Source organism: Coffea arabica, chromosome 11e (genome assembly GCF_036785885.1).
Source record: "Coffea arabica cultivar ET-39 chromosome 11e, Coffea Arabica ET-39 HiFi, whole genome shotgun sequence".
NCBI lineage: Eukaryota > Viridiplantae > Streptophyta > Magnoliopsida > Gentianales > Rubiaceae > Coffea > Coffea arabica.
In genome coordinates, this window is record NC_092331.1 from 40,274,950 (window position 1) to 40,297,888 (window position 22,939).

At 39.5% G+C, this 22,939-nt stretch overlaps 19 non-coding genes across 19 annotated transcripts; all 19 read right to left on the reverse strand.

Annotated features, from left to right (window-relative positions):
* Positions 1-276: 276 nt before the first annotated feature.
* LOC140027678 (5S ribosomal RNA) lies at positions 277-395 on the reverse strand. Its single transcript, XR_011831625.1, has one exon. It is a non-coding gene; the product is annotated as a 5S ribosomal RNA (ribosomal RNA).
* A 1,135-nt stretch (positions 396-1,530) lies between these two features.
* Positions 1,531-1,649, reverse strand: LOC140028353 (5S ribosomal RNA). Its single transcript, XR_011832303.1, has one exon. It is a non-coding gene; the product is annotated as a 5S ribosomal RNA (ribosomal RNA).
* Positions 1,650-2,784: 1,135 nt separating this feature from the next.
* Positions 2,785-2,903, reverse strand: LOC140030823 (5S ribosomal RNA). The gene has a single exon (XR_011834742.1). It is a non-coding gene; the product is annotated as a 5S ribosomal RNA (ribosomal RNA).
* Positions 2,904-4,038: 1,135 nt separating this feature from the next.
* On the reverse strand, positions 4,039-4,157 carry LOC140028364 (5S ribosomal RNA). The gene has a single exon (XR_011832310.1). It is a non-coding gene; the product is annotated as a 5S ribosomal RNA (ribosomal RNA).
* Positions 4,158-5,282: 1,125 nt separating this feature from the next.
* On the reverse strand, positions 5,283-5,401 carry LOC140028375 (5S ribosomal RNA). Its single transcript, XR_011832313.1, has one exon. It is a non-coding gene; the product is annotated as a 5S ribosomal RNA (ribosomal RNA).
* A 1,135-nt stretch (positions 5,402-6,536) lies between these two features.
* LOC140027789 (5S ribosomal RNA) lies at positions 6,537-6,655 on the reverse strand. The gene has a single exon (XR_011831736.1). It is a non-coding gene; the product is annotated as a 5S ribosomal RNA (ribosomal RNA).
* Positions 6,656-7,780: 1,125 nt separating this feature from the next.
* On the reverse strand, positions 7,781-7,899 carry LOC140031312 (5S ribosomal RNA). Its single transcript, XR_011835233.1, has one exon. It is a non-coding gene; the product is annotated as a 5S ribosomal RNA (ribosomal RNA).
* Positions 7,900-9,023: 1,124 nt separating this feature from the next.
* Positions 9,024-9,142, reverse strand: LOC140028386 (5S ribosomal RNA). The gene has a single exon (XR_011832320.1). It is a non-coding gene; the product is annotated as a 5S ribosomal RNA (ribosomal RNA).
* A 1,125-nt stretch (positions 9,143-10,267) lies between these two features.
* LOC140030640 (5S ribosomal RNA) lies at positions 10,268-10,386 on the reverse strand. Its single transcript, XR_011834555.1, has one exon. It is a non-coding gene; the product is annotated as a 5S ribosomal RNA (ribosomal RNA).
* A 1,124-nt stretch (positions 10,387-11,510) lies between these two features.
* LOC140031248 (5S ribosomal RNA) lies at positions 11,511-11,629 on the reverse strand. The gene has a single exon (XR_011835169.1). It is a non-coding gene; the product is annotated as a 5S ribosomal RNA (ribosomal RNA).
* A 1,124-nt stretch (positions 11,630-12,753) lies between these two features.
* Positions 12,754-12,872, reverse strand: LOC140030306 (5S ribosomal RNA). The gene has a single exon (XR_011834220.1). It is a non-coding gene; the product is annotated as a 5S ribosomal RNA (ribosomal RNA).
* A 1,135-nt stretch (positions 12,873-14,007) lies between these two features.
* Positions 14,008-14,126, reverse strand: LOC140028396 (5S ribosomal RNA). Its single transcript, XR_011832323.1, has one exon. It is a non-coding gene; the product is annotated as a 5S ribosomal RNA (ribosomal RNA).
* Positions 14,127-15,261: 1,135 nt separating this feature from the next.
* Positions 15,262-15,380, reverse strand: LOC140031305 (5S ribosomal RNA). The gene has a single exon (XR_011835226.1). It is a non-coding gene; the product is annotated as a 5S ribosomal RNA (ribosomal RNA).
* A 1,135-nt stretch (positions 15,381-16,515) lies between these two features.
* On the reverse strand, positions 16,516-16,634 carry LOC140027900 (5S ribosomal RNA). The gene has a single exon (XR_011831848.1). It is a non-coding gene; the product is annotated as a 5S ribosomal RNA (ribosomal RNA).
* Positions 16,635-17,769: 1,135 nt separating this feature from the next.
* LOC140030307 (5S ribosomal RNA) lies at positions 17,770-17,888 on the reverse strand. Its single transcript, XR_011834221.1, has one exon. It is a non-coding gene; the product is annotated as a 5S ribosomal RNA (ribosomal RNA).
* A 1,126-nt stretch (positions 17,889-19,014) lies between these two features.
* Positions 19,015-19,133, reverse strand: LOC140030781 (5S ribosomal RNA). Its single transcript, XR_011834700.1, has one exon. It is a non-coding gene; the product is annotated as a 5S ribosomal RNA (ribosomal RNA).
* A 1,126-nt stretch (positions 19,134-20,259) lies between these two features.
* Positions 20,260-20,378, reverse strand: LOC140030308 (5S ribosomal RNA). Its single transcript, XR_011834222.1, has one exon. It is a non-coding gene; the product is annotated as a 5S ribosomal RNA (ribosomal RNA).
* A 1,135-nt stretch (positions 20,379-21,513) lies between these two features.
* LOC140028407 (5S ribosomal RNA) lies at positions 21,514-21,632 on the reverse strand. Its single transcript, XR_011832326.1, has one exon. It is a non-coding gene; the product is annotated as a 5S ribosomal RNA (ribosomal RNA).
* A 1,135-nt stretch (positions 21,633-22,767) lies between these two features.
* LOC140030309 (5S ribosomal RNA) lies at positions 22,768-22,886 on the reverse strand. The gene has a single exon (XR_011834223.1). It is a non-coding gene; the product is annotated as a 5S ribosomal RNA (ribosomal RNA).
* Between the last annotated feature and the right edge of the window lie 53 nt (positions 22,887-22,939).

The following is a 22,939-nucleotide window of genomic DNA, read 5'->3' on the forward strand; positions in this document are numbered from 1 at the left end:
CAACCCAAACCCATTAATTTCGTGTTAGGTTCGTGTCGTGTTTTCAGGTCGTGTCGAAAATTGCCACCCCTAGTTGCGGTGATACATTTGCGCCGACAAATTTGAGCGACGATCCGGGCTTTGATCGAGCCGTACCGTTCCTGATTTGTCTCGCGCCTTCAGATCCTCCTTCACGCTTCGACAAGAAGCAAAATATTAAGCAATCGTTCCGACGGAGCTAAATTACTACAGGATAAAGAACGAATAGGAAATTTGGATTTCGAAACAAAAAAGAGAGGGGTGCAACACGTGGACTTCCCAGGGGGTCACCCATCCTAGTACTACTCTCGCCCAAGCACGCTTAACTTCGGAGTTCTGATGGGATCCGGTGCATTAGTGCTGGTATGATCGCACCCGCCATGTTCCTTTCGCTTTATTCTTTTAAACTACCCCGTCCTGCGAAGCAGTGTGGCTTTTCTAGACCGAAATTCATTTTAAGCGTCAATTCAAGCATTTTCCTCTTATCCTTTTATTTATTTAATTTATATTTTTTTTTGTTATTGATTTGCACCCTGTTTTTTTCCCTCATCCCGCAACTCTAAATTATCATGAAATCAATCCTTCACGCTTGCAGTTAGGGGTGGCAATTCGGGTCCAAATCAGGTTGGCGGGTCGGGTTCGGGTCAACAGACCCGCCAGAAAATCTGTTGACCCGAACCCCGACCCGCCAACCCGTGACGGGTCAGGTATGCTGACCCGAACCCGAAAATTTCAGGTTTACGGGGCGGCGGGTCGACCCGAAATGACCCGAAACTTAATTTTAATTTATTAATTTATCACTGTAATTTCTGATAAAATCAATTTCTCACAAAACTAATTACATAATCAAGTAATAAAAATTTAAATAAATGATTCCAAATCAAATCTAAAATAAATTAAACACCGTAAAAGTGTTTTATCCCAAGCAAAATATAAAATAAATTAAAACAATACAAAAGTGAAAAATAATATAATATATTATTTGTCCAAGTATAATAATTTCAACTTCACACAAATTAAATAAATTCGTTTAGGATTAAGTAATTAATGCCTTTGAAAAAAAGAATAACTTAGTTTAGTTAGATAAAATTATTTTTATGTTTATTAAATTATTTTTAATTCGTAAACGGGTCATATCGGGTCATATCAGGTCACCACGGGTTGACCCGAAATCGACCGGTTTTCTTTTCGGGTTCATCGGGTCCAACCCGATTCTGACCCGAATTCCCGAAACCTCAACCCAAACCCATTAATTTCGTGTTAGGTTCGTGTCGTGTTTTCAGGTCGTGTCGAAAATTGCCACCCCTAGTTGCGGTGATACATTTGCGCCGACAAATTTGAGCGACGATCCGGGCTTTGATCGAGCCGTACCGTTCCTGATTTGTCTCGCGCCTTCAGATCCTCCTTCACGCTTCGACAAGAAGCAAAATATTAAGCAATCGTTCCGACGGAGCTAAATTACTACAGGATAAAGAACGAATAGGAAATTTGGATTTCGAAACAAAAAAGAGAGGGGTGCAACACGAGGACTTCCCAGGGGGTCACCCATCCTAGTACTACTCTCGCCCAAGCACGCTTAACTTCGGAGTTCTGATGGGATCCGGTGCATTAGTGCTGGTATGATCGCACCCGCCATGTTCCTTTCGCTTTATTCTTTTAAACTACCCCGTCCTGCGAAGCAGTGTGGCTTTTCTAGACCGAAATTCATTTTAAGCGTCAATTCAAGCATTTTCCTCTTATCCTTTTATTTATTTACTTTATATTTTTTTTTGTTATTGATTTGCACCCTGTTTTTTTCCCTCATCCCGCAACTCTAAATTATCATGAAATCAATCCTTCACGCTTGCAGTTAGGGGTGGCAATTCGGGTCCAAATCAGGTTGGCGGGTCGGGTTCGGGTCAACAGACCCGCCAGAAAATCTGTTGACCCGAACCCCGACCCGCCAACCCGTGACGGGTCAGGTATGCTGACCCGAACCCGAAAATTTCAGGTTTACGGGGCGGCGGGTCGACCCGAAATGACCCGAAACTTAATTTTAATTTATTAATTTATCACTGTAATTTCTGATAAAATCAATTTCTCACAAAACTAATTACATAATCAAGTAATAAAAATTTAAATAAATGATTCCAAATCAAATCTAAAATAAATTAAACACCGTAAAAGTGTTTTATCCCAAGCAAAATATAAAATAAATTAAAACAATACAAAAGTGAAAAATAATATAATATATTATTTGTCCAAGTATAATAATTTCAACTTCACACAAATTAAATAAATTCGTTTAGGATTAAGTAATTAATGCCTTTGAAAAAAAGAATAACTTAGTTTAGTTAGATAAAATTATTTTTATGTTTATTAAATTATTTTTAATTCGTAAACGGGTCATATCGGGTCATATCAGGTCACCACGGGTTGACCCGAAATCGACCGGTTTTCTTTTCGGGTTCATCGGGTCCAACCCTATTCTGACCCGAATTCCCGAAACCTCAACCCAAACCCATTAATTTCGTGTTAGGTTCGTATCGTGTTTTCAGGTCGTGTCGAAAATTGCCACCCCTAGTTGCGGTGATACATTTGCGCCGACAAATTTGAGCGACGATCCGGGCTTTGATCGAGCCGTACCGTTCCTGATTTGTCTCGCGCCTTCAGATCCTCCTTCACGCTTCGACAAGAAGCAAAATATTAAGCAATCGTTCCGACGGAGCTAAATTACTACAGGATAAAGAACGAATAGGAAATTTGGATTTCGAAACAAAAAAGAAAGGGGTGCAACACGAGGACTTCCCAGGGGGTCACCCATCCTAGTACTACTCTCGCCCAAGCACGCTTAACTTCGGAGTTCTGATGGGATCCGGTGCATTAACGCTGGTATGATCGCACCCGCCATGTTCCTTTCGCTTTATTCTTTTAAACTACCCCGTCCTGCGAAGCAGTGTGGCTTTTCTAGACCGAAATTCATTTTAAGCGTCAATTCAAGCATTTTCCTCTTATCCTTTTATTTATTTACTTTATATTTTTTTTTGTTATTGATTTGCACCCTGTTTTTTTCCCTCATCCCGCAACTCTAAATTATCATGAAATCAATCCTTCACGCTTGCAGTTAGGGGTGGCAATTCGGGTCCAAATCAGGTTGGCGGGTCGGGTTCGGGTCAACAGACCCGCCAGAAAATCTGTTGACCCGAACCCCGACCCGCCAACCCGTGACGGGTCAGGTATGCTGACCCGAACCCGAAAATTTCAGGTTTACGGGGCGGCGGGTCGACCCGAAATGACCCGAAACTTAATTTTAATTTATTAATTTATCACTGTAATTTCTAATAAAATCAATTTCTCACAAAACTAATTACATAATCAAGTAATAAAAATTTAAATAAATGATTCCAAATCAAATCTAAAATAAATTAAACACCGTAAAAGTGTTTTATCCCAAGCAAAATATAAAATAAATTAAAACAATACAAAAGTGAAAAATAATATAATATATTATTTGTCCAAGTATAATAATTTCAACTTCACACAAATTAAATAAATTCGTTTAGGATTAAGTAATTAATGCCTTTGAAAAAAAGAATAACTTAGTTTAGTTAGATAAAATTATTTTTATGTTTATTAAATTATTTTTAATTCGTAAACGGGTCATATCGGGTCATATCAGGTCACCACGGGTTGACCCGAAATCGACCGGTTTTCTTTTCGGGTTCATCGGGTCCAACCCGATTCTGACCCGAATTCCCGAAACCTCAACCCAAACCCATTAATTTCGTGTTAGGTTCGTGTCGTGTTTTCAGGTCGTGTCGAAAATTGCCACCCCTAGTTGCGGTGATACATTTGCGCCGACAAATTTGAGCGACGATCCGGGCTTTGATCGAGCCGTACCGTTCCTGATTTGTCTCGCGCCTTCAGATCCTCCTTTACGCTTCGACAAGAAGCAAAATATTAAGCAATCGTTCCGACGGAGCTAAATTACTACAGGATAAAGAACGAATAGGAAATTTGGATTTCGAAACAAAAAAGAGAGGGGTGCAACACGAGGACTTCCCAGGGGGTCACCCATCCTAGTACTACTCTCGCCCAAGCACGCTTAACTTCGGAGTTCTGATGGGATCCGGTGCATTAGTGCTGGTATGATCGCACCCGCCATGTTCCTTTCGCTTTATTCTTTTAAACTACCCCGTCCTGCGAAGCAGTGTGGCTTTTCTAGACCGAAATTCATTTTAAGCGTCAATTCAAGCATTTTCCTCTTATCCTTTTATTTATTTACTTTATATTTTTTTTTGTTATTGATTTGCACCCTGTTTTTTTCCCTCATCCCGCAACTCTAAATTATCATGAAATCAATCCTTCACGCTTGCAGTTAGGGGTGGCAATTCGGGTCCAAATCAGGTTGGCGGGTCGGGTTCGGGTCAACAGACCCGCCAGAAAATCTGTTGACCCGAACCCCGACCCGCCAACCCGTGACGGGTCAGGTATGCTGACCCGAACCCGAAAATTTCAGGTTTACGGGGCGGCGGGTCGACCCGAAATGACCCGAAACTTAATTTTAATTTATTAATTTATCACTGTAATTTCTGATAAAATCAATTTCTCACAAAACTAATTACATAATCAAGTAATAAAAATTTAAATAAATGATTCCAAATCAAATCTAAAATAAATTAAACACCGTAAAAGTGTTTTATCCCAAGCAAAATATAAAATAAATTAAAACAATACAAAAGTGAAAAATAATATAATATATTATTTGTCCAAGTATAATAATTTCAACTTCACACAAATTAAATAAATTCGTTTAGGATTAAGTAATTAATGCCTTTGAAAAAAAGAATAACTTAGTTTAGTTAGATAAAATTATTTTTATGTTTATTAAATTATTTTTAATTCGTAAACGAGTCATATCAGGTCACCACGGGTTGACCCGAAATCGACCGGTTTTCTTTTCGGGTTCATCGGGTCCAACCCGATTCTGACCCGAATTCCCGAAACCTCAACCCAAACCCATTAATTTCGTGTTAGGTTCGTGTCGTGTTTTCAGGTCGTGTCGAAAATTGCCACCCCTAGTTGCGGTGATACATTTGCGCCGACAAATTTGAGCGACGATCCGGGCTTTGATCGAGCCGTACCGTTCCTGATTTGTCTCGCGCCTTCAGATCCTCCTTCACGCTTCGACAAGAAGCAAAATATTAAGCAATCGTTCCGACGGAGCTAAATTACTACAGGATAAAGAACGAATAGGAAATTTGGATTTCGAAACAAAAAAGAGAGGGGTGCAACACGAGGACTTCCCAGGGGGTCACCCATCCTAGTACTACTCTCGCCCAAGCACGCTTAACTTCGGAGTTCTGATGGGATCCGGTGCATTAGTGCTGGTATGATCGCACCCGCCATGTTCCTTTCGCTTTATTCTTTTAAACTACCCCGTCCTGCGAAGCAGTGTGGCTTTTCTAAACCGAAATTCATTTTAAGCGTCAATTCAAGCATTTTCCTCTTATCCTTTTATTTATTTACTTTATATTTTTTTTTGTTATTGATTTGCACCCTGTTTTTTTCCCTCATCCCGCAACTCTAAATTATCATGAAATCAATCCTTCACGCTTGCAGTTAGGGGTGGCAATTCGGGTCCAAATCAGGTTGGCGGGTCGGGTTCGGGTCAACAGACCCGCCAGAAAATCTGTTGACCCGAACCCCGACCCGCCAACCCGTGACGGGTCAGGTATGCTGACCCGAACCCGAAAATTTCAGGTTTACGGGGCGGCGGGTCGACCCGAAATGACCCGAAACTTAATTTTAATTTATTAATTTATCACTGTAATTTCTGATAAAATCAATTTCTCACAAAACTAATTACATAATCAAGTAATAAAAATTTAAATAAATGATTCCAAATCAAATCTAAAATAAATTAAACACCGTAAAAGTGTTTTATCCCAAGCAAAATATAAAATAAATTAAAACAATACAAAAGTGAAAAATAATATAATATATTATTTGTCCAAGTATAATAATTTCAATTTCACACAAATTAAATAAATTCGTTTAGGATTAAGTAATTAATGCCTTTGAAAAAAAGAATAACTTAGTTTAGTTAGATAAAATTATTTTTATGTTTATTAAATTATTTTTAATTCGTAAACGGGTCATATCGGGTCATATCAGGTCACCACGGGTTGACCCGAAATCGACCGGTTTTCTTTTCGGGTTCATCGGGTCCAACCCTATTCTGACCCGAATTCCCGAAACCTCAACCCAAACCCATTAATTTCGTGTTAGGTTCGTATCGTGTTTTCAGGTCGTGTCGAAAATTGCCACCCCTAGTTGCGGTGATACATTTGCGCCGACAAATTTGAGCGACGATCCGGGCTTTGATCGAGCCGTACCATTCCTGATTTGTCTCGCGCCTTCAGATCCTCCTTCACGCTTCGACAAGAAGCAAAATATTAAGAAATCGTTCCGACGGAGCTAAATTACTACAGGATAAAGAACGAATAGGAAATTTGGATTTCGAAACAAAAAAGAGAGGGGTGCAACACGTGGACTTCCCAGGGGGTCACCCATCCTAGTACTACTCTCGCCCAAGCACGCTTAACTTCGGAGTTCTGATGGGATCCGGTGCATTAGTGCTGGTATGATCGCACCCGCCATGTTCCTTTCGCTTTATTCTTTTAAACTACCCCGTCCTGCGAAGAAGTGTGGCTTTTCTAGACCGAAATTCATTTTAAGCGTCAATTCAAGCATTTTCCTCTTATCCTTTTATTTATTTAATTTATATTTTTTTTTGTTATTGATTTGCACCCTGTTTTTTTCCCTCATCCCGCAACTCTAAATTATCATGAAATCAATCCTTCACGCTTGCAGTTAGGGGTGGCAATTCGGGTCCAAATCAGGTTGGCGGGTCGGGTTCGGGTCAACAGACCCGCCAGAAAATCTGTTGACCCGAACCCCGACCCGCCAACCCGTGACGGGTCAGGTATGCTGACCCGAACCCGAAAATTTCAGGTTTACGGGGCGGCGGGTCGACCCGAAATGACCCGAAACTTAATTTTAATTTATTAATTTATCACTGTAATTTCTGATAAAATCAATTTCTCACAAAACTAATTACATAATCAAGTAATAAAAATTTAAATAAATGATTCCAAATCAAATCTAAAATAAATTAAACACCGTAAAAGTGTTTTATCCCAAGCAAAATATAAAATAAATTAAAACAATACAAAAGTGAAAAATAATATAATATATTATTTGTCCAAGTATAATAATTTCAACTTCACACAAATTAAATAAATTCGTTTAGGATTAAGTAATTAATGCCTTTGAAAAAAAGAATAACTTAGTTTAGTTAGATAAAATTATTTTTATGTTTATTAAATTATTTTTAATTCGTAAACGAGTCATATCAGGTCACCACGGGTTGACCCGAAATCGACCGGTTTTCTTTTCGGGTTCATCGGGTCCAACCCGATTCTGACCCGAATTCCCGAAACCTCAACCCAAACCCATTAATTTCGTGTTAGGTTCGTGTCGTGTTTTCAGGTCGTGTCGAAAATTGCCACCCCTAGTTGCGGTGATACATTTGCGCCGACAAATTTGAGCGACGATCCGGGCTTTGATCGAGCCGTACCGTTCCTGATTTGTCTCGCGCCTTCAGATCCTCCTTCACGCTTCGACAAGAAGCAAAATATTAAGCAATCGTTCCGACGGAGCTAAATTACTACAGGATAAAGAACGAATAGGAAATTTGGATTTCGAAACAAAAAAGAGAGGGGTGCAACACGAGGACTTCCCAGGGGGTCACCCATCCTAGTACTACTCTCGCCCAAGCACGCTTAACTTCGGAGTTCTGATGGGATCCGGTGCTTTAGTGCTGGTATGATCGCACCCGCCATGTTCCTTTCGCTTTATTCTTTTAAACTACCCCGTCCTGCGAAGCAGTGTGGCTTTTCTAGACCGAAATTCATTTTAAGCGTCAATTCAAGCATTTTCCTCTTATCCTTTTATTTATTTACTTTATATTTTTTTTTGTTATTGATTTGCACCCTGTTTTTTTCCCTCATCCCGCAACTCTAAATTATCATGAAATCAATCCTTCACGCTTGCAGTTAGGGGTGGCAATTCGGGTCCAAATCAGGTTGGCGGGTCGGGTTCGGGTCAACAGACCCGCCAGAAAATCTGTTGACCCGAACCCCGACCCGCCAACCCGTGACGGGTCAGGTATGCTGACCCGAACCCGAAAATTTCAGGTTTACGGGGCGGCGGGTCGACCCGAAATGACCCGAAACTTAATTTTAATTTATTAATTTATCACTGTAATTTCTGATAAAATCAATTTCTCACAAAACTAATTACATAATCAAGTAATAAAAATTTAAATAAATGATTCCAAATCAAATCTAAAATAAATTAAACACCGTAAAAGTGTTTTATCCCAAGCAAAATATAAAATAAATTAAAACAATACAAAAGTGAAAAATAATATAATATATTATTTGTCCAAGTATAATAATTTCAACTTCACACAAATTAAATAAATTCGTTTAGGATTAAGTAATTAATGCCTTTGAAAAAAAGAATAACTTAGTTTAGTTAGATAAAATTATTTTTATGTTTATTAAATTATTTTTAATTCGTAAACGGGTCATATCGGGTCATATCAGGTCACCACGGGTTGACCCGAAATCGACCGGTTTTCTTTTCGGGTTCATCGGGTCCAACCCGAATTCCCGAAACCTCAACCCAAACCCATTAATTTCGTGTTAGGTTCGTGTCGTGTTTTCAGGTCGTGTCGAAAATTGCCACCCCTAGTTGCGGTGATACATTTGCGCCGACAAATTTGAACGACGATCCGGGCTTTGATCGAGCCGTACCGTTCCTGATTTGTCTCGCGCCTTCAGATCCTCCTTCACGCTTCGACAAGAAGCAAAATATTAAGCAATCGTTCCGACGGAGCTAAATTACTACAGGATAAAGAACGAATAGGAAATTTGGATTTCGAAACAAAAAAGAGAGGGGTGCAACACGAGGACTTCCCAGGGGGTCACCCATCCTAGTACTACTCTCGCCCAAGCACGCTTAACTTCGGAGTTCTGATGGGATCCGGTGCATTAGTGCTGGTATGATCGCACCCGCCATGTTCCTTTCGCTTTATTCTTTTAAACTACCCCGTCCTGCGAAGCAGTGTGGCTTTTCTAGAACGAAATTCATTTTAAGCGTCAATTCAAGCATTTTCCTCTTATCCTTTTATTTATTTACTTTATATTTTTTTTTGTTATTGATTTGCACCCTGTTTTTTTCCCTCATCCCGCAACTCTAAATTATCATGAAATCAATCCTTCACGCTTGCAGTTAGGGGTGGCAATTCGGGTCCAAATCAGGTTGGCGGGTCGGGTTCGGGTCAACAGACCCGCCAGAAAATCTGTTGACCCGAACCCCGACCCGCCAACCCGTGACGGGTCAGGTATGCTGACCCGAAACCGAAAATTTCAGGTTTACGGGGCGGCGGGTCGACCCGAAATGACCCGAAACTTAATTTTAATTTATTAATTTATCACTGTAATTTCTAATAAAATCAATTTCTCACAAAACTAATTACATAATCAAGTAATAAAAATTTAAATAAATGATTCCAAATCAAATCTAAAATAAATTAAACACCGTAAAAGTGTTTTATCCCAAGCAAAATATAAAATAAATTAAAACAATACAAAAGTGAAAAATAATATAATATATTATTTGTCCAAGTATAATAATTTCAACTTCACACAAATTAAATAAATTCGTTTAGGATTAAGTAATTAATGCCTTTGAAAAAAAGAATAACTTAGTTTAGTTAGATAAAATTATTTTTATGTTTATTAAATTATTTTTAATTCGTAAACGGGTCATATCAGGTCACCACTGGTTGACCCGGAATCGACCGGTTTTCTTTTCGGGTTCATCGGGTCCAACCCGATTCTGACCCGAATTCCCGAAACCTCAACCCAAACCCATTAATTTCGTGTTAGGTTCGTGTCGTGTTTTCAGGTCGTGTCGAAAATTGCCACCCCTAGTTACGGTGATACATTTGCGCCGACAAATTTGAGCGACGATCCGGGCTTTGATCGAGCCGTACCGTTCCTGATTTGTCTCGCGCCTTCAGATCCTCCTTCACGCTTCGACAAGAAGCAAAATATTAAGCAATCGTTCCGACGGAGCTAAATTACTACAGGATAAAGAACGAATAGGAAATTTGGATTTCGAAACAAAAAAGAGAGAGGTGCAACACGAGGACTTCCCAGGGGGTCACCCATCCTAGTACTACTCTCGCCCAAGCACGCTTAACTTCGGAGTTCTGATGGGATCCGGTGCATTAGTGCTGGTATGATCGCACCCGCCATGTTCCTTTCGCTTTATTCTTTTAAACTACCCCGTCCTGCGAAGCAGTGTGGCTTTTCTAGACCGAAATTCATTTTAAGCGTCAATTCAAGCATTTTCCTCTTATCCTTTTATTTATTTACTTTATATTTTTTTTTGTTATTGATTTGCACCCTGTTTTTTTCCCTCATCCCGCAACTCTAAATTATCATGAAATCAATCCTTCACGCTTGCAGTTAGGGGTGGCAATTCGGGTCCAAATCAGGTTGGCGGGTCGGGTTCTGGTCAACAGACCCGCCAGAAAATCTGTTGACCCGAACCCCGACCCGCCAACCCGTGACGGGTCAGGTATGCTGACCCGAACCCGAAAATTTCAGGTTTACGGGGCGGCGGGTCGACCCGAAATGACCCGAAACTTAATTTTAATTTATTAATTTATCACTGTAATTTCTAATAAAATCAATTTCTCACAAAACTAATTACATAATCAAGTAATAAAAATTTAAATAAATGATTCCAAATCAAATCTAAAATAAATTAAACACCGTAAAAGTGTTTTATCCCAAGCAAAATATAAAATAAATTAAAACAATACAAAAGTGAAAAATAATATAATATATTATTTGTCCAAGTATAATAATTTCAACTTCACACAAATTAAATAAATTCGTTTAGGATTAAGTAATTAATGCCTTTGAAAAAAAGAATAACTTAGTTTAGTTAGATAAAATTATTTTTATGTTTATTAAATTATTTTTAATTCGTAAACGGGTCATATCGGGTCATATCAGGTCACCACGGGTTGACCCGAAATCGACCGGTTTTCTTTTCGGGTTCATCGGGTCCAACCCGAATTCCCGAAACCTCAACCCAAACCCATTAATTTCGTGTTAGGTTCGTGTCGTGTTTTCAGGTCGTGTCGAAAATTGCCACCCCTAGTTGCGGTGATACATTTGCGCCGACAAATTTGAGCGACGATCCGGGCTTTGATCGAGCCGTACCGTTCCTGATTTGTCTCGCGCCTTCAGATCCTCCTTCACGCTTCGACAAGAAGCAAAATATTAAGCAATCGTTCCGACGGAGCTAAATTACTACAGGATAAAGAACGAATAGGAAATTTGGATTTCGAAACAAAAAAGAGAGGGGTGCAACACGAGGACTTCCCAGGGGGTCACCCATCCTAGTACTACTCTCGCCCAAGCACGCTTAACATCGGAGTTCTGATGGGATCCGGTGCATTAATGCTGGTATGATCGCACCCGCCATGTTCCTTTCGCTTTATTCTTTTAAACTACCCCGTCCTGCGAAGCAATGTGGCTTTTCTAGACCGAAATTCATTTTAAGCGTCAATTCAAGCATTTTCCTCTTATCCTTTTATTTATTTACTTTATATTTTTTTTTGTTATTGATTTGCACCCTGTTTTTTTCCCTCATCCCGCAACTCTAAATTATCATGAAATCAATCCTTCACGCTTGCAGTTAGGGGTGGCAATTCGGGTCCAAATCAGGTTGGCGGGTCGGGTTCGGGTCAACAGACCCGCCAGAAAATCTGTTGACCCGAACCCCGACCCGCCAACCCGTGACGGGTCAGGTATGCTGACCCGAACCCGAAAATTTCAGGTTTACGGGGCGGCGGGTCGACCCGAAATGACCCGAAACTTAATTTTAATTTATTAATTTATCACTGTAATTTCTAATAAAATCAATTTCTCACAAAACTAATTACATAATCAAGTAATAAAAATTTAAATAAATGATTCCAAATCAAATCTAAAATAAATTAAACACCGTAAAAGTGTTTTATCCCAAGCAAAATATAAAATAAATTAAAACAATACAAAAGTGAAAAATAATATAATATATTATTTGTCCAAGTATAATAATTTCAACTTCACACAAATTAAATAAATTCGTTTAGGATTAAGTAATTAATGCCTTTGAAAAAAAGAATAACTTAGTTTAGTTAGATAAAATTATTTTTATGTTTATTAAATTATTTTTAATTCGTAAACAGGTCATATCGGGTCATATCAGGTCACCACGGGTTGACCCGAAATCGACCGGTTTTCTTTTCGGGTTCATCGGGTCCAACCCGAATTCCCGAAACCTCAACCCAAACCCATTAATTTCGTGTTAGGTTCGTGTCGTGTTTTCAGGTCGTGTCGAAAATTGCCACCCCTAGTTGCGGTGATACATTTGCGCCGACAAATTTGAGCGACGATCCGGGCTTTGATCGAGCCGTACCGTTCCTGATTTGTCTCGCGCCTTCAGATCCTCCTTCACGCTTCGACAAGAAGCAAAATATTAAGCAATCGTTCCGACGGAGCTAAATTACTACAGGATAAAGAACGAATAGGAAATTTGGATTTCGAAACAAAAAAGAAAGGGGTGCAACACGAGGACTTCCCAGGGGGTCACCCATCCTAGTACTACTCTCGCCCAAGCACGCTTAACTTCGGAGTTCTGATGGGATCCGGTGCATTAATGCTGGTATGATCGCACCCGCCATGTTCCTTTCGCTTTATTCTTTTAAACTACCCCGTCCTGCGAAGCAGTGTGGCTTTTCTAGACCGAAATTCATTTTAAGCGTCAATTCAAGCATTTTCCTCTTATCCTTTTATTTATTTACTTTATATTTTTTTTTGTTATTGATTTGCACCCTGTTTTTTTCCCTCATCCCGCAACTCTAAATTATCATGAAATCAATCCTTCACGCTTGCAGTTAGGGGTGGCAATTCGGGTCCAAATCAGGTTGGCGGGTCGGGTTCGGGTCAACAGACCCGCCAGAAAATCTGTTGACCCGAACCCCGACCCGCCAACCCGTGACGGGTCAGGTATGCTGACCCGAACCCGAAAATTTCAGGTTTACGGGGCGGCGGGTCGACCCGAAATGACCCGAAACTTAATTTTAATTTATTAATTTATCACTGTAATTTCTAATAAAATCAATTTCTCACAAAACTAATTACATAATCAAGTAATAAAAATTTAAATAAATGATTCCAAATCAAATCTAAAATAAATTAAACACCGTAAAAGTGTTTTATCCCAAGCAAAATATAAAATAAATTAAAACAATACAAAAGTGAAAAATAATATAATATATTATTTGTCCAAGTATAATAATTTCAACTTCACACAAATTAAATAAATTCGTTTAGGATTAAGTAATTAATGCCTTTGAAAAAAAGAATAACTTAGTTTAGTTAGATAAAATTATTTTTATGTTTATTAAATTATTTTTAATTCGTAAACGGGTCATATCGGGTCATATCAGGTCACCACGGGTTGACCCGAAATCGACCGGTTTTCTTTTCGGGTTCATCGGGTCCAACCCGATTCTGACCCGAATTCCCGAAACCTCAACCCAAACCCATTAATTTCGTATTAGGTTCGTGTCGTGTTTTCAGGTCGTGTCGAAAATTGCCACCCCTAGTTGCGGTGATACATTTGCGCCGACAAATTTGAGCGACGATCCGGGCTTTGATCGAGCCGTACCGTTCCTGATTTGTCTCGCGCCTTCAGATCCTCCTTCACGCTTCGACAAGAAGCAAAATATTAAGCAATCGTTCCGACGGAGCTAAATTACTACAGGATAAAGAACGAATAGGAAATTTGGATTTCGAAACAAAAAAGAGAGGGGTGCAACACGAGGACTTCCCAGGGGGTCACCCATCCTAGTACTACTCTCGCCCAAGCACGCTTAACTTCGGAGTTCTGATGGGATCCGGTGCATTAGTGCTGGTATGATCGCACCCGCCATGTTCCTTTCGCTTTATTCTTTTAAACTACCCCGTCCTGCGAAGCAGTGTGGCTTTTCTAGACCGAAATTCATTTTAAGCGTCAATTCAAGCATTTTCCTCTTATCCTTTTATTTATTTACTTTATATTTTTTTTTGTTATTGATTTGCACCCTGTTTTTTTCCCTCATCCCGCAACTCTAAATTATCATGAAATCAATCCTTCACGCTTGCAGTTAGGGGTGGCAATTCGGGTCCAAATCAGGTTGGCGGGTCGGGTTCGGGTCAACAGACCCGCCAGAAAATCTGTTGACCCGAACCCCGACCCGCCAACCCGTGACGGGTCAGGTATGCTGACCCGAACCCGAAAATTTCAGGTTTACGGGGCGGCGGGTCGACCCGAAATGACCCGAAACTTAATTTTAATTTATTAATTTATCACTGTAATTTCTGATAAAATCAATTTCTCACAAAACTAATTACATAATCAAGTAATAAAAATTTAAATAAATGATTCCAAATCAAATCTAAAATAAATTAAACACCGTAAAAGTGTTTTATCCCAAGCAAAATATAAAATAAATTAAAACAATACAAAAGTGAAAAATAATATAATATATTATTTGTCCAAGTATAATAATTTCAACTTCACACAAATTAAATAAATTCGTTTAGGATTAAGTAATTAATGCCTTTGAAAAAAAGAATAACTTAGTTTAGTTAGATAAAATTATTTTTATGTTTATTAAATTATTTTTAATTCGTAAACGGGTCATATCGGGTCATATCAGGTCACCACGGGTTGACCCGAAATCGACCGGTTTTCTTTTCGGGTTCATCGGGTCCAACCCGATTCTGACCCGAATTCCCGAAACCTCAACCCAAACCCATTAATTTCGTGTTAGGTTCGTGTCGTGTTTTCAGGTCGTGTCGAAAATTGCCACCCCTAGTTGCGGTGATACATTTGCGCCGACAAATTTGAGCGACGATCCGGGCTTTGATCGAGCCGTACCGTTCCTGATTTGTCTCGCGCCTTCAGATCCTCCTTCACGCTTCGACAAGAAGCAAAATATTAAGCAATCGTTCCGACGGAGCTAAATTACTACAGGATAAAGAACGAATAGGAAATTTGGATTTCGAAACAAAAAAGAGAGGGGTGCAACACGAGGACTTCCCAAGGGGTCACCCATCCTAGTACTACTCTCGCCCAAGCACGCTTAATTTCGGAGTTCTGATGGGATCCGGTGCATTAGTGCTGGTATGATCGCACCCGCCATGTTCCTTTCGCTTTATTCTTTTAAACTACCCCGTCCTGCGAAGCAGTGTGGCTTTTCTAGACCGAAATTCATTTTAAGCGTCAATTCAAGCATTTTCCTCTTATCCTTTTATTTATTTACTTTATATTTTTTTTTGTTATTGATTTGCACCCTGTTTTTTTCCCTCATCCCGCAACTCTAAATTATCATGAAATCAATCCTTCACGCTTGCAGTTAGGGGTGGCAATTCGGGTCCAAATCAGGTTGGCGGGTCGGGTTCGGGTCAACAGACCCGCCAGAAAATCTGTTGACCCGAACCCCGACCCGCCAACCCGTGACGGGTCAGGTATGCTGACCCGAACCCGAAAATTTCAGGTTTACGGGGCGGCGGGTCGACCCGAAATGACCCGAAACTTAATTTTAATTTATTAATTTATCACTGTAATTTCTGATAAAATCAATTTCTCACAAAACTAATTACATAATCAAGTAATAAAAATTTAAATAAATGATTCCAAATCAAATCTAAAATAAATTAAACACCGTAAAAGTGTTTTATCCCAAGCAAAATATAAAATAAATTAAAACAATACAAAAGTGAAAAATAATATAATATATTATTTGTCCAAGTATAATAATTTCAACTTCACACAAATTAAATAAATTCGTTTAGGATTAAGTAATTAATGCCTTTGAAAAAAAGAATAACTTAGTTTAGTTAGATAAAATTATTTTTATGTTTATTAAATTATTTTTAATTCGTAAACGGGTCATATCGGGTCATATCAGGTCACCACGGGTTGACCCGAAATCGACCGGTTTTCTTTTCGGGTTCATCGGGTCCAACCCTATTCTGACCCGAATTCCCGAAACCTCAACCCAAACCCATTAATTTCGTGTTAGGTTCGTATCGTGTTTTCAGGTCGTGTCGAAAATTGCCACCCCTAGTTGCGGTGATACATTTGCGCCGACAAATTTGAGCGACGATCCGGGCTTTGATCGAGCCGTACCGTTCCTGATTTGTCTCGCGCCTTCAGATCCTCCTTCACGCTTCGACAAGAAGCAAAATATTAAGCAATCGTTCCGACGGAGCTAAATTACTACAGGATAAAGAACGAATAGGAAATTTGGATTTCGAAACAAAAAAGAGAGGGGTGCAACACGTGGACTTCCCAGGGGGTCACCCATCCTAGTACTACTCTCGCCCAAGCACGCTTAACTTCGGAGTTCTGATGGGATCCGGTGCATTAGTGCTGGTATGATCGCACCCGCCATGTTCCTTTCGCTTTATTCTTTTAAACTACCCCGTCCTGCGAAGCAGTGTGGCTTTTCTAGACCGAAATTCATTTTAAGCGTCAATTCAAGCATTTTCCTCTTATCCTTTTATTTATTTAATTTATATTTTTTTTTGTTATTGATTTGCACCCTGTTTTTTTCCCTCATCCCGCAACTCTAAATTATCATGAAATCAATCCTTCACGCTTGCAGTTAGGGGTGGCAATTCGGGTCCAAATCAGGTTGGCGGGTCGGGTTCGGGTCAACAGACCCGCCAGAAAATCTGTTGACCCGAACCCCGACCCGCCAACCCGTGACGGGTCAGGTATGCTGACCCGAACCCGAAAATTTCAGGTTTACGGGGCGGCGGGTCGACCCCAAATGACCCGAAACTTAATTTTAATTTATTAATTTATCACTGTAATTTCTAATAAAATCAATTTCTCACAAAACTAATTACATAATCAAGTAATAAAAATTTAAATAAATGATTCCAAATCAAATCTAAAATAAATTAAACACCGTAAAAGTGTTTTATCCCAAGCAAAATATAAAATAAATTAAAACAATACAAAAGTGAAAAATAATATAATATATTATTTGTCCAAGTATAATAATTTCAACTTCACACAAATTAAATAAATTCGTTTAGGATTAAGTAATTAATGCCTTTGAAAAAAAGAATAACTTAGTTTAGTTAGACAAAATTATTTTTATGTTTATTAAATTATTTTTAATTCGTAAACGGGTCATATCGGGTCATATCAGGTCACCACGGGTTGACCCGAAATCGACCGGTTTTCTTTTCGGGTTCATCGGGTCCAACCCGATTCTGACCCGAATTCCCGAAACCTCAACCCAAACCCATTAATTTCGTGTTAGGTTCGTGTCGTGTTTTCAGGTCGTGTCGAAAATTGCCACCCCTAGTTGCGGTGATACATTTGCGCCGACAAATTTGAGCGACGATCCGGGCTTTGATCGAGCCGTACCGTTCCTGATTTGTCTCGCGCCTTCAGATCCTCCTTCACGCTTCGACAAGAAGCAATATATTAAGCAATCGTTCCGACGGAGCTAAATTACTACAGGATAAAGAACGAATAGGAAATTTGGATTTCGAAACAAAAAAGAAAGGGGTGCAACACGAGGACTTCCCAGGGGGTCACCCATCCTAGTACTACTCTCGCCCAAGCACGCTTAACTTCGGAGTTCTGATGGGATCCGGTGCATTAATGCTGGTATGATCGCACCCGCCATGTTCCTTTCGCTTTATTCTTTTAAACTACCCCGTCCTGCGAAGCAGTGTGGCTTTTCTAGACCGAAATTCATTTTAAGCGTCAATTCAAGCATTTTCCTCTTATCCTTTTATTTATTTACTTTATATTTTTTTTTGTTATTGATTTGCACCCTGTTTTTTTCCCTCATCCCGCAACTCTAAATTATCATGAAATCAATCCTTCACGCTTGCAGTTAGGAGTGGCAATTCGGGTCCAAATCAGGTTGGCGGGTCGGGTTCGGGTCAACAGACCCGCCAGAAAATCTGTTGACCCGAACCCCGACCCGCCAACCCGTGACGGGTCAGGTATGCTGACCCGAACCCGAAAATTTCAGGTTTACGGGGCGGCGGGTCGACCCCAAATGACCCGAAACTTAATTTTAATTTATTAATTTATCACTGTAATTTCTAATAAAATCAATTTCTCACAAAACTAATTACATAATCAAGTAATAAAAATTTAAATAAATGATTCCAAATCAAATCTAAAATAAATTAAACACCGTAAAAGTGTTTTATCCCAAGCAAAATATAAAATAAATTAAAACAATACAAAAGTGAAAAATAATATAATATATTATTTGTCCAAGTATAATAATTTCAACTTCACACAAATTAAATAAATTCGTTTAGGATTAAGTAATTAATGCCTTTGAAAAAAAGAATAACTTAGTTTAGTTAGATAAAATTATTTTTATGTTTATTAAATTATTTTTAATTCGTAAACGGGTCATATCGGGTCATATCAGGTCACCACGGGTTGACCCGAAATCGACCGGTTTTCTTTTCGGGTCCAACCCGATTCTGACCCGAATTCCCGAAACCTCAACCCAAACCCATTAATTTCGTGTTAGGTTCGTGTCGTGTTTTCAGGTCGTGTCGAAAATTGCCACCCCTAGTTGCGGTGATACATTTGCGCCGACAAATTTGAGCGACGATCCGGGCTTTGATCGAGCCGTACCGTTCCTGATTTGTCTCGCGCCTTCAGATCCTCCTTCACGCTTCGACAAGAAGCAAAATATTAAGCAATCGTTCCGACGGAGCTAAATTACTACAGGATAAAGAACGAATAGGAAATTTGGATTTCGAAACAAAAAAGAAAGGGGTGCAACACGAGGACTTCCCAGGGGGTCACCCATCCTAGTACTACTCTCGCCCAAGCACACTTAACTTCGGAGTTCTGATGGGATCCGGTGCATTAATGCTGGTATGATCGCACCCGCCATGTTCCTTTCGCTTTATTCTTTTAAACTACCCCGTCCTGCGAAGCAGTGTGGCTTTTCTAGACCGAAATTCATTTTAAGCGTCAATTCAAGCATTTTCCTCTTATCCTTTTATTTATTTACTTTATATTTTTTTTTGTTATTGATTTGCACCCTGTTTTTTTCCCTCATCCCGCAACTCTAAATTATCATGAAATCAATCCTTCACGCATGCAGTTAGGGGTGGCAATTCGGGTCCAAATCAGGTTGGCGGGTCGGGTTCGGGTCAACAGACCCGCCAGAAAATCTGTTGACCCGAACCCCGACCCGCCAACCCGTGACGGGTCAGGTATGCTGACCCGAACCCGAAAATTTCAGGTTTACGGGGCGGCGGGTCGACCCGAAATGACCCGAAACTTAATTTTAATTTATTAATTTATCACTGTAATTTCTAATAAAATCAATTTCTCACAAAACTAATTACATAATCAAGTAATAAAAATTTAAATAAATGATTCCGAATCAAATCTAAAATAAATTAAACACCGTAAAAGTGTTTTATCCCAAGCAAAATATAAAATAAATTAAAACAATACAAAAGTGAAAAATAATATAATATATTATTTGTCCAAGTATAATAATTTCAACTTCACACAAATTAAATAAATTCGTTTAGGATTAAGTAATTAATGCCTTTGAAAAAAAGAATAACTTAGTTTAGTTAGATAAAATTATTTTTATGTTTATTAAATTATTTTTAATTCGTAAACGGGTCATATCGGGTCATATCAGGTCACCACGGGTTGACCCGAAATCGACCGGTTTTCTTTTCGGGTCCAACCCGATTCTGACCCGAATTCCCGAAACCTCAACCCAAACCCATTAATTTCGTGTTAGGTTCGTGTCGTGTTTTCAGGTCGTGTCGAAAATTGCCACCCCTAGTTGCGGTGATACATTTGCGCCGACAAATTTGAGCGACGATCCGGGCTTTGATCGAGCCGTACCGTTCCTGATTTGTCTCGCGCCTTCAGATCCTCCTTCACGCTTCGACAAGAAGCAAAATATTAAGCAATCGTTCCGACGGAGCTAAATTACTACAGGATAAAGAACGAATAGGAAATTTGGATTTCGAAACAAAAAAGAAAGGGGTGCAACACGAGGACTTCCCAGGGGGTCACCCATCCTAGTACTACTCTCGCCCAAGCACGCTTAACTTCGGAGTTCTGATGGGATCCGGTGCATTAATGCTGGTATGATCGCACCCGCCATGTTCCTTTCGCTTTATTCTTTTAAACTACCCCGTCCTGCGAAGCAGTGTGGCTTTTCTAGACCGAAATTCATTTTAAGCGTCAATTCAAGCATTTTCCTCTTATCCTTTTATTTATTTACTTTATATTTTTTTTTGTTATTGATTTGCACCCTGTTTTTTTCCCTCATCCCGCAACTCTAAATTATCATGAAATCAATCCTTCACGCATGCAGTTAGGGGTGGCAATTCGGGTCCAAATCAGGTTGGCGGGTCGGGTTCGGGTCAACAGACCCGCCAGAAAATCTGTTGACCCGAACCCCGACCCGCCAACCCGTGACGGGTCAGGTATGCTGACCCGAACCCGAAAATTTCAGGTTTACGGGGCGGCGGGTCGACCCCAAATGACCCGAAACTTAATTTTAATTTATTAATTTATCACTGTAATTTCTAATAAAATCAATTTCTCACAAAACTAATTACATAATCAAGTAATAAAAATTTAAATAAATGATTCCAAATCAAATCTAAAATAAATTAAACACCGTAAAAGTGTTTTATCCCAAGCAAAATATAAAATAAATTAAAACAATACAAAAGTGAAAAATAATATAATATATTATTTGTCCAAGTATAATAATTTCAACTTCACACAAATTAAATAAATTCGTTTAGGATTAAGTAATTAATGCCTTTGAAAAAAAGAATAACTTAGTTTAGTTAGATAAAATTATTTTTATGTTTATTAAATTATTTTTAATTCGTAAACGGGTCATATCGGGTCATATCAGGTCACCACGGGTTGACCCGAAATCGACCGGTTTTCTTTTCGGGTTCATCGGGTCCAACCCGATTCTGACCCGAATTCCCGAAACCTCAACCCAAACCCATTAATTTCGTGTTAGGTTCGTGTCGTGTTTTCAGGTCGTGTCGAAAATTGCCACCCCTAGTTGCGGTGATACATTTGCGCCGACAAATTTGAGCGACGATCCGGGCTTTGATCGAGTCGTACCGTTCCTGATTTGTCTCGCGCCTTCAGATCCTCCTTCACGCTTCGACAAGAAGCAAAATATTAAGCAATCGTTCCGACGGAGCTAAATTACTACAGGATAAAGAACGAATAGGAAATTTGGATTTCGAAACAAAAAAGAGAGGGGTGCAACACGAGGACTTCCCAGGGGGTCACCCATCCTAGTACTACTCTCGCCCAAGCACGCTTAACTTCGGAGTTCTGATGGGATCCGGTGCATTAGTGCTGGTATGATCGCACCCGCCATGTTCCTTTCGCTTTATTCTTTTAAACTACCCCGTCCTGCGAAGCAGTGTGGCTTTTCTAGACCGAAATTCATTTTAAGCGTCAATTCAAGCATTTTCCTCTTATCCTTTTATTTATTTACTTTATATTTTTTTTTGTTATTGATTTGCACCCTGTTTTTTTCCCTCATCCCGCAACTCTAAATTATCATGAAATCAATCCTTCACGCTTGCAGTTAGGGGTGGCAATTCGGGTCCAAATCAGGTTGGCGGGTCGGGTTCGGGTCAACAGACCCGCCAGAAAATCTGTTGACCCGAACCCCGACCCGCCAACCCGTGACGGGTCAGGTATGCTGACCCGAAACCGAAAATTTCAGGTTTACGGGGCGGCGGGTCGACCCGAAATGACCCGAAACTTAATTTTAATTTATTAATTTATCACTGTAATTTCTAATAAAATCAATTTCTCACAAAACTAATTACATAATCAAGTAATAAAAATTTAAATAAATGATTCCAAATCAAATCTAAAATAAATTAAACACCGTAAAAGTGTTTTATCCCAAGCAAAATATAAAATAAATTAAAACAATACAAAAGTGAAAAATAATATAATATATTATTTGTCCAAGTATAATAATTTCAACTTCACACAAATTAAATAAATTCGTTTAGGATTAAGTAATTAATGCCTTTGAAAAAAAGAATAACTTAGTTTAGTTAGATAAAATTATTTTTATGTTTATTAAATTATTTTTAATTCGTAAACGGGTCATATCGGGTCATATCAGGTCACCACGGGTTGACCCGAAATCGACCGGTTTTCTTTTCGGGTTCATCGGGTCCAACCCGATTCTGACCCGAATTCCCGAAACCTCAACCCAAACCCATTAATTTCGTGTTAGGTTCGTGTCGTGTTTTCAGGTCGTGTCGAAAATTGCCACCCCTAGTTGCGGTGATACATTTGCGCCGACAAATTTGAGCGACGATCCGGGCTTTGATCGAGCCGTACCGTTCCTGATTTGTCTCGCGCCTTCAGATCCTCCTTCACGCTTCGACAAGAAGCAAAATATTAAGCAATCGTTCCGACGGAGCTAAATTACTACAGGATAAAGAACGAATAGGAAATTTGGATTTCGAAACAAAAAAGAAAGGGGTGCAACACGAGGACTTCCCAGGGGGTCACCCATCCTAGTACTACTCTCGCCCAAGCACGCTTAACTTCGGAGTTCTGATGGGATCCGGTGCATTAATGCTGGTATGATCGCACCCGCCATGTTCCTTTCGCTTTATTCTTTTAAACTACCCCGTCCTGCGAAGCAGTG